At 39.3% G+C, this 14,091-nt stretch overlaps 1 protein-coding gene across 6 annotated transcripts in view; it reads left to right on the top strand.

Annotated features, from left to right (window-relative positions):
* ITSN1 (intersectin 1) overlaps positions 1–14,091 on the top strand; it is a 221,646-nt gene that overhangs the window by 21,594 nt on the left and 185,961 nt on the right. The gene's annotated exons all lie outside the window — the stretch shown is intronic.

The raw sequence follows: 14,091 nt of genomic DNA, 5'->3' as shown, positions 1-14,091 counted from the left end.
TCTTAAAAAAAAAAAAAAAAAAAAAAAAAAAAAAAAGATTTGTACAGACAGTGGAGAGCTGGAACTTGAAAGTAACATATCAAAATGTAGCTACTAACATTTTAAGTCCTGAGTTATGTAACTGTGCAAGATTTATTGTTATTTCATGATTGTAAAGCAAAGGGATTAAAAGCACAAATTTTGAAGCAAAACTGCTCAGCTGTTGACTGCATAACCATAAGCTAGCTATTTCACTTTGCTATACCTCTGTTTCCTCATCTGTATAATGGGGTTGATTATAGTTCTTACCTTGTATGGTTGTTGTGAGGATGTTAAAGCATCTAGCACAGTGCTTCACTAAATAGTAAGTGCTTATTATGAGAAATGACTATTATCATCACCATCTTTATTTTGTTATCATCTGTGATCCAATCCTGGATTTGTAATTTAAAACAAAAATGAAGGTGTTATATAGTCTGTTTGCCAGTTGATTCTGTGACCATTTTTAATTTCTCAGTTCTTTTTGTCATGTGGAAGGTTGGTATTGGTTTTAAGCTTGGTAGAGAGAGGAGGATCAGATCCGTGGTTGGTTTAAAGTGCTTTCATGTACTGGTAAAACATAATTAGACGTAAGAATTTTTAACAATCCAACAACAAAAAGAACCCAGTTTTTAAAATGGGCAAAAGACATGAATAGGCATTTCTCCAAAGAAGATCTACAAATAGCAAACAACGCTTTTAGTTGTTAGAGAAATAGAAATCAAAACTGAGATGCCATTTCACACCCATTAGGATGGCTATCATAAAAGAAAAAAAAAGGAAAATGACAAGTGTTGGCAAGAACGTGGAGAAACTGGAAGCCTTATACGTTAGTGGTAGGAATGTAAAATGGCACTGCTGTAACAGAACAGTTTTGTAGTTTCTTAATAAGCTAAATATAGAGATACAGAGTTATCATATGGCCGTAGCAATTCTATCCCTAGGTATATATCCCAAAGGATTGAAAACAGATGTTGAGACAAAAACTTACGGATCCTCATTCATTTTCTTTTGGGATGATGATAATATTCTGGAATTCATTGTTGGTTATGGTTGCACAATGCTGTGAATATATTAAATGTCATTGAATTATACATTTCATAGTGGTTAAAATGGTAATTTTTGTTATATGTGTTCACTATTTATTTATTTATTTATTCATGTATTTACTTATTTTAAGTAAGGTCAGTGCCCAACATGGGGCTTGAACTCATGACCCTGAGATGAAGAGTCACATGCTGTCCCCACTGAGCCAGCCAGGCACCCCTGTGTTCACAATTTTTAAAATGGAAAGAAATTAGACATAACATTTAGTCTACCATAGTGGCAATTTTGTCAAAATATTTTCTTAAACTATTTTTCTGTAATTTTAGGATAGGATCATTTGCAGTTCATATATAGTTCAATGAAATGTATTGTAATTTTTCTTATGTAGATCTAGAAAAGGTAGAAGATGAAAGCCATGAGAATTTTGATACTCATTCTTTCCTTAGTGCAGAGGTTCTCAGAGTGTGGTCTGGAGCCTCTGGGGACTCATTGAGACAATATAAAACAGTCTGCAAGTTCAGATTATTTTTATAATGATAGTGGTTATTTCCTCTTTTTATTCTCATTCTCTGTAGGTGCACAGCCTGGTTTTCTAGTGGCTGTATGATGTTTGAGGACATCATCTCTTTGATGGCTAATGGTTTATGTGCTTGTATATGTCTCTTATAAGTTTCTAAGGTAAATTCTTTGGGATCCTCAATTTTTAAAGAGTATAAAAGAGTCCTGAAGCCAGAAATGTAGAGAACCAATGTCTTAGTGAACATGTTATATGCTAATAATAAAAAATTATGTATGCAGTGCTTGTGTTATGCAGTTTTGGAAATACAGGGAGAATAAATTGTCAGCCAAATGATTTTTTGTGGTTGTTTTATGTCTTTATTCCTCAGAGATGATTAGATTCGGAACCAAGGTGTTCTTTTTTTTTTTTTTTTTTTAAATTTTTTTTTCAAAGGTTATTTATTTTTGGGGGGGACAGAGAGAGAAAGAGCATGAACGGGGGAGAGGCAGAGAGAGAGGGAGACACAGAATCAGAAACAGGCTCCAGGCTCTGAGCCATCAGCCCAGAGCCCGACGCGGGGCTCAAACTCACGGACCGCGAGATCGTGACCTGGCTGAAGTCGGACGCTTAACCGACTGCACCACCCAGGCGCCCCCCAAGGTGTTCTTTTTGAGACACTGTAAGTCTCTAGTTTAGGAAAAGGATCTCAGTTACTGAGAAAGTTTATGGTTGTGAATTTGAACAACTTTTACAATAGGAGTGATACCAGATACGGTGATTAATTTTACCATATTCAGTTCCCCCAGACTTTTGTAATCTGTGATGCATTTGAAGTATAATAACAACTAATGTTTACTGAATGCTTACTGTGTGTTTTCCCATGTAATGATTCGTCTGCTCCTCCCAACAACTCTGCAGAATAGGTACTGTTATAATGGTTAGTTAACTTGCCCATGATCCCACAACCAGAAAGTGGCAGATCTGGTATTAGGGCCCATGCAGTCTGACTGGAGTCTGTGCTGTGAACCACTGTGCCATTTGCTATCTCTGCCTATGCGTGCTGTATAAATACTAGCTCTCTGGGAGTATATATAGGAAGTTCCCATTCAGAGGGTTCATACTTCAAGCTCTTTGTTGTACAGTTGACTCATGAACAACGAGGGGGTTAGGGGTGCTAACCCTTAGATGGTCAAAAACCCAGATATACTTTTTCACTCCCCCTAAACTTAACTGGAAATAGCCTACTGTTGACTGGAAGCCTTACTGATAACGTAAACAGACTAGTGACACATACTTTGTGTGCTATGTGTATTATACACTGTATTCTTAAAGTAAGAGAGAGGAAAGAAAATGCTACTGGGAGAATCACAAAGAGGAGAAAATACATTTATAGTCTATACGGTATGGGAAAAAATCTGCATATAAGTGGACCCATGCGGTTGAACCCAGTTCATGGGTCAGTTGTACTGCATGGCAGTGGTGGCGGAATCGGGAGGCGTCCTGGGCCTGGTGCCTAAGCCAAGGGCACCAGCAAAGAGCTGGAGGTAGTTGGAGGAGAGACAGGAGCTGTGAGGGCCAGACTCATGCCCAGGGTGCTTCTGGTCCAGACTTTTAATTGGATGTTTCTTTTCTTAGAGATTGGCTCTGCTTATGGCCTCTAAGAGGATATCTCCTCTTTTCTATCTTTGGAACAAGATAGATTTTCACAGTTTTCTCCTAGTCTCTGTCTTTGAGGCAAGCACTTATTCCATTTGAACTTTTCTGACGGTTTTTACTAAAAACTAGAAATGAGAAAATTGAAATGGGGAGGGTGTTCAAAGATACCCTTTTAGGAAAGTAACTCAGAACTAAATAAGCACAAATGTGGTACCGATGGGGGTCTTTGGAATTCAAATAATCAAGGTACTTCTGTAAGAGGGTAACTTGGCCTTGGTGTGAGCCCCTCCAGGCTCATCCTCTTTGGAGCTAGGCTGGGTGCTTTTTTTTTTTTTTTTTAATGTTTATTTTTGAGAGAGAGAGAGAGAGAGAGAGAAAGAGCACATGAGCGGGGTAGGAGCAGAAAGAGAAGAAGACACAGAATCCGAAGCAGGCTCCAGGCTTTGAGCTGGCAGCACTGAGCCCGATGCGGGGCTTGAACTCACAGACTGCGAGATCATGACCTGAGCTGAAGTCAGACGACGTTCAGCTGAGTCACCCAGGCGCCCCTAGGCTGGGTGCTTTGCTCGGAGAAGTAAGCCAGGCCTCTGGCCTTGAGCTAGAAGGGGGGAATGTCAACCAGAACCTGCCTTAGGAGTAGAGGATGTGCTCTCCTACCTCCTGTTTTGCTTCCGCTTGTCAGTCTTACTGCCACAGATCCCTTTCTAGCACCAAGAGCCATACTGGCGTGAAGTAGGAAGCAGGGGATGGGGTCTGAGGATATTCCCCGCAGTTAGTGTGAAGGGGAGGCTCCATTAGTGTTAAAATTAGGCATTACAGTACTTTCTCTTTCCAGTTGTACTTCCCTTGAAAGATTTTCTTTGCTCTGTGGCCGTATCCGTTACTCTGTCCTGAACTCCTTGGGGGGGGGGGAGGCGGAGGGGAGCTCGCTGTACAGGTGGCAGGCCCGGAGCCTCCCAACGGAGTAGAGGGAGCCAGAGCCTATGCTGGAGTCCAGCAGAAATGCTTGCAGGTGGCCCCTCCTTGCTGCTTCTTGGAACACCTCTGATTTAAAAGGTTTTTGAAGCCGAATCTTTAAAAATAATTCTGTGCAGAATCCTAAAGATGCTGACTGCAGGGGCCCGGGCACTGGGAGGAAGGGGAGCAGGTGTTCCCTCTCACGGCTCCTTTCCGTCATTGGTGGCCACGGGGCGCGATCCAGTTGTGTTCATGACTACTGTCCCAACATTCTGGTTCGTTTGTGTATATCAAAAGCAGGGAGAGAAGAAGTACATTCAGCTTTTAGTATATACCTGCATGAAAAAGGGCTGTTTGTGCCAGTATTTTCATTTAAGCATTCATGTTTGTGGATTTATTTTGTACTTTTCAATTTTTTTTTAAATTACACAAAATAACATGTTTCTGGTATTACAGTCTGAATGGCTTCATATTTACTCAGCTGCCCGAGTCAGAAGCTTATACCTCATCCTGAATTCCTTAACCCCTTGTAATTATGGACTATTGATCTGGCTTAGTTCTCAAAGATCCCTCCCTCCACTCCTGCACCAACCTTGGACCTGGTCTCTCTCCAGCCAGTTTTGCCCTCTTTTCATATCTTTTTCCACTGAAGCCCCAGTTTTCAAGCTTTCTCATATTAGGAGCCCTTCATTCAACTGAGGAGCTCCAAGTAGCTTTTGTTTATGTAGGTTCTGTTTATTAATATTTATTATAATAACATTAAAACTGAGAAATTACTCATTTTTAAACTTTTTGTTCATTAATTCATTTAAAACAAATAAACCTATTACAAGTTTGGAGAAAGGCATCACAGTTAATTACACGACTTTGCTGGAACTGTGAACAACTTTTGACAAAACTCAAAACAGTGTTCTCTTAAATTATACTCCCAGCAAATTGAATGTATAGTAGAACCTTGCACAGTCTTGTGTGGTTATCTGTAAGATGGAATTTGGTTTTAGGCTCAGATAATTATAAATGGATTTTCTCCCCTATGTGAATGTCCAGAGACATTTGGAAGTTACATGGGATAATTCCTCGTATGAGACTGTTCTGAGCAGCCTGTTAAATGCCAGTGGTGCCTCCCAGTGAATGTGACAACCAAAAATACTAGGTTTTCCAATATCCATTGTGGAATTGCACACACCCATTGAGAACCACTGATTAATGGAATCTTGACTGGGTTTAAAAAAATTTTTCTTTAATATGGGATGATCATTTTAAAAATAAATTACATTATAAAAGAACATCAAAAAGGAAGGACAAGTGCCTGTAATCCCACCACCCAGTATAACCAATATTAATATTTTGTTCCATATTTGTGTTGCCTTTTTTTGATTCTTCTGTAGATAATTTTTCCCATTCAAAAAATGGGACCATTTAGGGATGCCTGGGTAGCTCAGTTGGTTAAGTGTCCAACTTCCGCTCAGGTCATGGTCTCACGGTTTGTGGGTTCAAGCCCCGCATTGAGCTATGTGCTGACAGCGCAGAGCCTGGAGCCTGCTTCGGATTCTGTGACTCCCTCTCTCTCTCTCTCCCTCCCTCCGCTCCCCTGATCGTGTTCTCTCTCTCTCTCTCTCTCTCTCTCTCCCCTCTCTCCTCTCTCCTCTCTCAAAAATAAATAAATATTAAAGAAAATGAGATCATTTATAAATTTTTTTTTTTTACTTGGCTTGATGCTACCTGATTTTACCTAATTCATATGCCTCTTTGAAAATCATAACATCATTTTTATTCTTGAATTGATCGTAAAATTAGCATAATCTCATGTAAGGTGCAGGGGTACCTGGGTGGCTCATTCGGTTAAGCCTCTGACTTCAGCTCAGGTCATGATGTCAGGATTCATGAGTTTGAGCCCCACGTTGGGCTCTCTGTTGTCAGCACTGAGCCTGCTTCGGATCCTCTATTCCGCTCTCTCTCTGCCCCTCCTCCGCTTGTGCTGTCTCTCAAAAATAGGTAAGTATTTTATAAAAAGAAATAAAATCATAACATTTTTATTATTGATTTGATTGTAAAATTAGCACAATCTCATGTAAGGTGCAAATAATGCATACTCATGTCTCCTTTTAAGAGTAAAAGTGGTGTTCACATTGGGACAAGGGTGGAGGGATCAGAGCAAAGCCTGGATTTGTACGGAGTTGGGTGGCATTGAACAAGTGACTTACCTCTCAAACTCCACCCAGTTTTCTTGTCTCTAACAAGTATTAGAGATAGTGCATGTTTTAAAGTTCCCGCCCTAGGGGTGCCTGGGTGGCTCAATCAGTTAAGCTCTGACTTTGGCTCAGGTCATGATCTCACAGTCCATGGGGTTGAGCCCTGCATCGGGCTCTGTGCTGACAGCTCAGAGCCTGGAGCCTGCTTCAGATTCTATGTCTCCCTTTCTCTCTGCCCCTACCCTGGTTGCACTCTGTCTCTCTCTGTCTCTCAAAAATAAACATTTAAATGAATGAATGAATGAATGAATGAATGAATAAAATAAAGTTCCTGCCCCAGGATAGAGGGAGATCCCTATCTGGCCCCTTGCTGATACAAGTGGAATGCAGGCTTCTGGAGGGCAGGGTGGACGTCTTACATACCTTTTTTTTTGGTCTCTAGCACTAGCTCAGTACTTGATTCATCAATCCATCGAACAAATGCATGTGGCAAAAATTTGTTACTCTGTCTGACCGTGAATAAACCTTGTTTTCTTTCTATCATGCTTATACCTCCATCACAGGTAAACGACTATATTAATTATCATGTCAAATCTCAATAAATCTTGCCCCAAATGGGGTCATTCATTAGTTCAGGATAAAGATGTTTCTGAAGTTTTAGGCACACCTGATTGTTGCATTAATCTAGCTATGGCTTGAACATTATTATTACTCAGTATTCTGGCTAATTGATTGTGCAGCCCTACCATTGACGCGTGTAATTAAATGAGCTTGCATTTAGCGTGTTCCTGAAGCCAGTTGTGTTTACCTCAGAGGCTGTCTGTCGGCTTGAAACCATGTCTTTAGGACTCATTGGTCCCTTTAAGACATCTTCACAGGTATGCTTTTCTTTCATTGTGGATCTTTTTTTCTTTCAGAATTTTATTTGCAGCTGTTAAGATAGGAGATTTAACTGTTCAGTCCCCTTGAATGTTTTAATTTTGTTACTATTGGAATTCTGAAAAATTTAATCTGAAAAATGATTGGACTGTTTTTAGGAGAGTTTCTGGATTCAGAAAGGCCCAAAGCATAGAGGCTGAAATAGTGGTTCTTAGCCTTTCGCATGCATCAGAATCTCCTGAAAGACTTGATAAAAAGTCAGGTTGGTGCCCACCTGGTTTCTTATTCACCATGTCAGAGCAGGGCCCAAGAATTTGCATTCTAACCAGCTCATTCGATATCCCAGTAGAGCAGGTCAGGGACCAGACTCTGGCAACCACTGGGCTAAAGTGTTATTGAAGTCACCTAAGGTGACAATATGGAGAGAGATGATGGAGCCCAGTGTGTTTCAGGAAAGTCCCTTTGTGCTCCCCGAAGATATTAGAATAATAAAGAAAAACTAGTTTTGGAACAGGAAGAGAAGGCAAATATGGGCATAAATCCTTGCAAATACTGTGTGATAGTTGGTATGGTTAAAATCAAGCTAGCACAAGAGGGTTGGGAATAACAATTTTTAAAAGTTTATTTTACCTTTTAAAAAGTAAGTAATGAAATGCATGTTCACAAGGGAAAGTATATAAATACAGAAAATTTTCTATTCTAGAAGAGAAGAGAAAATTCCTCATTATAATTTTGTCACTTGAAGATGTCTTCTGTTATTTTTTTTTTATAATTTCCATTCAGTAAGTCTTTTATGCGCAAGATCTTTTATGCATATTCTCTTTTGATTTTGTCCCCTCAAATGAAGTTTTAATTATCCAACAATATATGCTCATTATAATGAAAGAAAAAAGATCATAAAGAACACTTAATCTTTCCAGACAGACACACTGCTTTTAGCTCCCTGAAATTTTATCATTAGAGATCTTCCTATGAAGATACCTATTGTTAAATATTAACCCGACCATATGGTTTTACTACTTAAATTTTTTCTGCAATATCTTTTCGTGTCATTAATTTTTTTAATGTTTATTTATTTTTTTGAGAGAGAGAGAGAGAGCGCGCGCGCGCGCGGGGGAGGGGCAGAGAGAGAGAGAGAGAGAGAGAGAGAGAGAGAGAGAGACAGACAGACAGACACAGAATTCGAAGCAGGCTCCAGGCTCCGAGCTGTCAGCACAGAGGCCGGCATGGGGCTCGAACCTACAAGCTGCAAGATCACGACCTGAGCTGAAGTCAGACGCCCAGCTGACTGAGCCACCCAGGTGCCCTTCTTTTCATGTCATTAGATGTGATTCTGAAGCAACCTTTTTAGGTACAGAGTATCCTAATCTGATAAACATAATTTATACCTAAATCTTTCAAACAGCCCCTGAAACCCTTCACCCTTAGGATGGAGTCCCTGAAGTGCAATTGGCAGGTCAAAGAGCGTATAAAATCTAAGGCTCCTGATATAATTTACCAAATTGTCTTCAGAAAGGGCTTATAATTACTGCCCGGGCTCCAAGTCTACATCATTGCCGTTTTAATGTTTGCCAGTTTGATAGGTGAAATACAGTATCTCCTTGTTTTAATTCTGTTCTTTTGAGGATAAGAAGCTTAGCACTTTTTTTCATATGTTAATTGCTCATTTATATTTCTTCTCTTTTGAATTTCTGCTCTTGTCCTTGTCACATTTTCTTCTGGAGTTAATATTTTTTATTAATTTATGTGAGCTCCTTACTTAGGGATTTTAATTCCTAATGTCAAGTGCTTCAGATATTTATGACCAATTTTTTATTTGCTTTGAAAACTTGTGGTATAGTTCTTTTATAGAAGTGTTTATCTACCTCCCCCGCCCCGCCCAGTCCATCATTATTTTCCATTTTTAAGGATTTTTTTCCCCGTGATGTTAAACTAGAAAATTCTCTCCACGATTTGATAAAATGTTAACCCTTATTTTCTCTTAGCACACTTTCGTAGTTTCGTTTTTTCACTGAAATCTTTAAACCATATGTAATTTATTCTAGTGTGAGCAAGTGTGATTTACATTTTTTTTCATTTTAACTGTTAGGTGATATGTCTTCTTAATATTTAATTATTCTGATCACACTATGAAAACAGGCAAATTTAGATAGAAAGTTGGAGATAAGCATTAAGTTTTTATTTTTTTAATGTTTATTTTAAGAGAGAGAATACACGCGTACATGAGAGCACAAGCAGGGGAGGGGCAGAGGGAGAGAGAGAGAATCCCAGGCAGGCTTCTTGCAGAGCCCTATATGGGGCTCGATCCCATGAACTCTTGAGATCATGACCTGAGCTGAAATCAAGAGTCAGACACTTAATCGACTGAGCCCCTCAGGTGCCCCAATAAGCATTGTTTTCACACTGCTTTGAAAACCACTGGGGATTCTGAGAAGGCTTTAAAGGATTTGACATGGGAATATAGAAGTAGGAGAGCAGGGAAGAGCTGGGCAAGTATGTGGGCATTTGTAGTTCCAACTTCTCCCAAGAACTACAGACTTATATGGTCAGCGGGGCACCTGCTAGGCAGATCTTCTTGGGTAGCTAATAATAGGCTGTTTAAAATTAACATGGTCAAAACAGAATTCTTTTTTTTTTTTTTAAGATTTTTTTTTTAAAGTTTATTTATTTTGATAAAGCAGGGGAGGGTTGCAGAGAGAGAAGGCGAGAGAGAATCCCAAGCAGGCTGTGCACTGTCAGCACGGACAGAGGCTGATGTGGGGCTCAGCCTCATAAACCACGAGATCATGACCTGAGCTGAAATCAAGAATTCAACACTTAACCGACTAACCCACCCAGGCGCCCCTAAAGATTTTATTTTTAAGTCATCTCTGCATCCAGCATGGGGCTCAAACCTACAACCCTGAGATCAAATAGTTGCATGCTCTACTGACTGAGCCAGATTGGCTCTTCAAAACAGAATTCTTAATGCTATCCCTACCCTAATCTGCATACCTGAGACCTTCTCATCTTAGTAAATGGTGCCATTTCCCACCCAGGTGTGCAGCAGGAAAGTGTCATAGCTATCCTTGTTCCCTCTCTCCTGCCCACCTTGAATCTAATCCATTCTTAGGTTCTGTAGGCTTTCTGTCCAAATATATCCTGAATCCGACCAGCCCTCATCATTTCCACTGTTAAAACATTAGTTCTGACCACCACTGTCTCACCTGAGTGTCTGCCAAGCCCTCCTTGCTGATTTTCTTGATTCCTGTTTAGCTGGAATCTATTCCACACAGTAGTTTCTACAGCCTAAATCAGGTCATGTTATTCTCCTGCTTAAAACCTTTCAAAGACTTCCCACACTTCAAATCCAAACCTCACTTTTAAGAAGACATCGTTGTGGTCTGGCCTCTCTTGCCTCTCCAGTTTCCTCTTTCTACACTGTCCTCGTTTACTTTATACAAGCTCACCTGGCCTCTTTCTATTCCTTGAGCAGCAGCTTTTCTTTCTTTGGATCTTTGCATTGGTCAAACCTTCTCTAGAACTACCCAGAAAATACCCCAGTGTCTTCTTAGAGAGTCTTTCCTTGATTACCCAGGCTCACGAAGAAACCCCAGACACCACCTCCGGTCATCACTTACCTTGTTACCCTACCTCAGTTTCTTTGGAGTGGTTCTCTGTATGTGAAATGATCATATTTATTTGTTGACTTATTTATTAGCTATCTCCTCATTCTGGAATATAAGCTCCCTAAGAGCATGGACTCTGTTTTGTTCCCTTCTCAATTCCCTTAGCCCCATGCCTGGCTCATGGTACTGGTGGTGGGTACTGTGTAACCATTTGTGGCGCTGCTCCCATCCTGTGGCCCCTACCCACACTTAGCCAGAGCAGCTCAGCTTTTATATTTCAAGTTTATATGAGGTTTTGTGTACAGAAAGTTTTCTTGCTTAACAGAAGTTTGAAGATAATTTCCTTAGGAGATAGGAATTTAAGGATATATGAGAAAGAAAAGATTTTAATTTGACATTTGCCAGAGTATTCCATTTACTTCCTAAATGTACTGGCATGTCATTCCTGACTTTTTAACCTGAAGGGGTAAGCATGAGAACAGCATAATGATTTTAAACATTTCTTACCCAAGAGTACTTTTTCTTTACATACCGAATTGCATACCATAGATGGTATTTATCCTATAATTAAGAAGATTATGAGACTGTATCCTTTTATGTTTACCCTTTTTAATGAGTGCCTCCTGAATCCCAAGCCAAAGCATGTATATAGCTTTATTGTGTAAATATTTGTGTTCTAGGTGTGTTATTTGTATAAATGTATATTCCCCTTGATTTGTATGTGTATGTGTAGTATTTGTGTTTTCTTTTTCCCCATTAAGTTGTAAACACTCTATTTTATGACTTTTTTTTTTTAGGTTTATTTATTTTGAGAGAGAGAGAGAGAGAGAGAGAACATGAGTGGAGGAGGGGCAGAGAGAGAGGGAGAGAGAGGACCCCAAGCAGGCTCCAAGCTGTCAGCATGGAGCCCAACATGGAGCCTGACACAGAACCTGAACTCATGAACTGTGAGATCTACCTGAGCTGAAATCAAGAGTCAGATGCTTAACAGACTGAGCCACCCAGGCGCCCCTCTAGTTTATGACTTCTGTGCTTCCTTTTTAAGTCCTCACTGCATTGGTATTCTGTTTGTACCAGGTTGCTGCTCCCTTAAATGAGTTGGTTTTTGTGACACTTGTCTTGTGACAGTTTTATGTATTTTAGTTTTTGGCTACTGTGTGAATTAGGAATTTGTCTTAGTTGTATTTTAAGTTTTATTACTTTCTACATTTTAACCAGTAAATACAAAGAGATTGCCTTTTGTTTTTGCTTTATGTGTTTTCATGTTATTGGGAGCATGCAGTTTTACAACTGTTGTTTTCATTGTGGGTTATGAATCTTATGAAAATAAAATTTCTTTTTTTTTATCACATACAGCTTTTTCCTTGAAATTGTGCTTTATTAATTTAGTGACTCTTCCTTGCTTTTTGTGTTTTTTGATAGATCTTTACTCATATTTTAATCTCTTTTATTTTAGGTACATTCTGGCTAACTTGGCCTGCTCTCCACAGCAGCCTGTTGTTTGATAGATATAATATTCTTTTGCATTTTATTGTTTCTAAAGCAGGTATCTTTTAGTTTAAAAAATCACTTAACAGTTAATTTTTTTAAAGATTGACATATAATTGACATAATATTATACTAGTTTCAGGTATACAACATAATGATTTCTACAGTTAATTTATTTCAAAGGAAAGTGGTAGATTTCATTCCTCTGGACATTTCTTGTTGCTTTGGGTCCTGTGGGATATTTTTGTTGGCACCATTTTTTGAAGTTTTTATCAAGGAAGGGAATTTCATATATGTCTCAGGGTTGAGTGAGAGAGTGGCTACATGTCCCTGAGTGCAGCATGTTGACCTGCGCAGACTTTTGGAGAGAAGAGGAAACAAAACAAAACAAGCAGTGGGCGAAGCAGTAATGAAAGGTATAGGCCAGGAGCGCCTGGGTGGCTCAGTGGGTTAATCGTCCAACTTTTGGTTTCACCTCAAGTCATGATGTCACAGTTCTGGGATTAAGCCCCATGTGGGGTTTCATGCTGACAGCGTGGAACCTGCTTGGGATTCATTCTCTCTCTCTCTGCCCCTCCCGGACTCTCACAATAAAGAAATAAACTTAAAGTTTAAAGAATAAAATAAAAGGTGTAGGTCTGAAAAATAGGGGACCAAGGTGATTATCAGACTAGATAATCAGCTCCTGGAGAATCAAGCTCATTTCCTTTTTTTTTTTTTTTCTTCTTTCCATTTTGTGTTTGCTCAGAGATCACTTGTTTATATCTTGGAGTTTGCAGTCTTTTGAATGTTCTGAAAGTCAACTTGATAATAAATTGATTATAGTCCTATCATCTTTTTATGACTGATACACTAGAGAGAAGTTTAAAGTGAGTCATTCAAGAACTTCACCCCTGCTTGAACCTATGTGTTCGAGTGCCTGCTTTATCCGAGGTTGAAGCATTTTTAGTTGGCAACTGATTTTGTGTAAGCAAGTCATTGAACAAGTTCACCATTCCTTGTTCTTTTGAAGCATTAATCATCTTCCCTCTGAGCTCTGGAAAGGTGACTGAATCTTGAGCCATTTGGCCCTTCACTGTGCAGGAAATCCACCCTGCTGAGGTGAATGCATGAAATACTTGTCTCAGTATAGATCTGAGAACTGGTTTGTCTCCTGTAATGCACAGATTGAATTCCTTGTCTGTTACTAAAGGGTACCCTTTGTGTCCATTTATAAAGAGCTGTGATCAGAGCTGTAAAAGTTACCATATAAATGACGTGGTTAACCTATTAAACTCTTGCTATTAAACTCCTGCTATTAAACTCCTGCTGCTTAATGTAATTTTCAAATATTTTGAAATAGAAATGTAGACTCTGATCAGAGAGCTCAGGGACCAGTTTTTGAGTTGTGATGAATTTCTCTGTTTTCATTTTTTATAGTTGCTATCCATTTTAGAAACATTCACTCTGCCAAATAGGTTAGCAGTGTGTGCAGAAGGACATCTTAAATAATGTGCATGTTTGCTGTTGAAGCAGATGCCTCTAAGTAAAGCTACCGGATCAAAGAGGAGAAAGAGTCCCATGTAATATCTGTTAGAGACTGTGAGCCCTTCGAGATATTCTTTGTTTCCCATTCTAGGATTTAATTTTCTCTGTCTTAATAAAAGATTTTGATTAATTCTGTGTTAGTAGAATGCTGATAATGTGTAGTAGAATGTGAAGAAATGTGATTCAGTAATAACTTTTGAGTTTCCGTGTGACTGCTTAT

Source organism: Herpailurus yagouaroundi, unplaced genomic scaffold (genome assembly GCF_014898765.1).
Source record: "Herpailurus yagouaroundi ecotype Mexico unplaced genomic scaffold, PumYag 162, whole genome shotgun sequence".
Taxonomy (NCBI): Eukaryota; Metazoa; Chordata; class Mammalia; order Carnivora; family Felidae; genus Herpailurus; species Herpailurus yagouaroundi.
The sequence above is the reverse complement of the archived record's forward strand: the minus strand, read 5'-3'. Positions and strand labels throughout refer to the sequence as shown.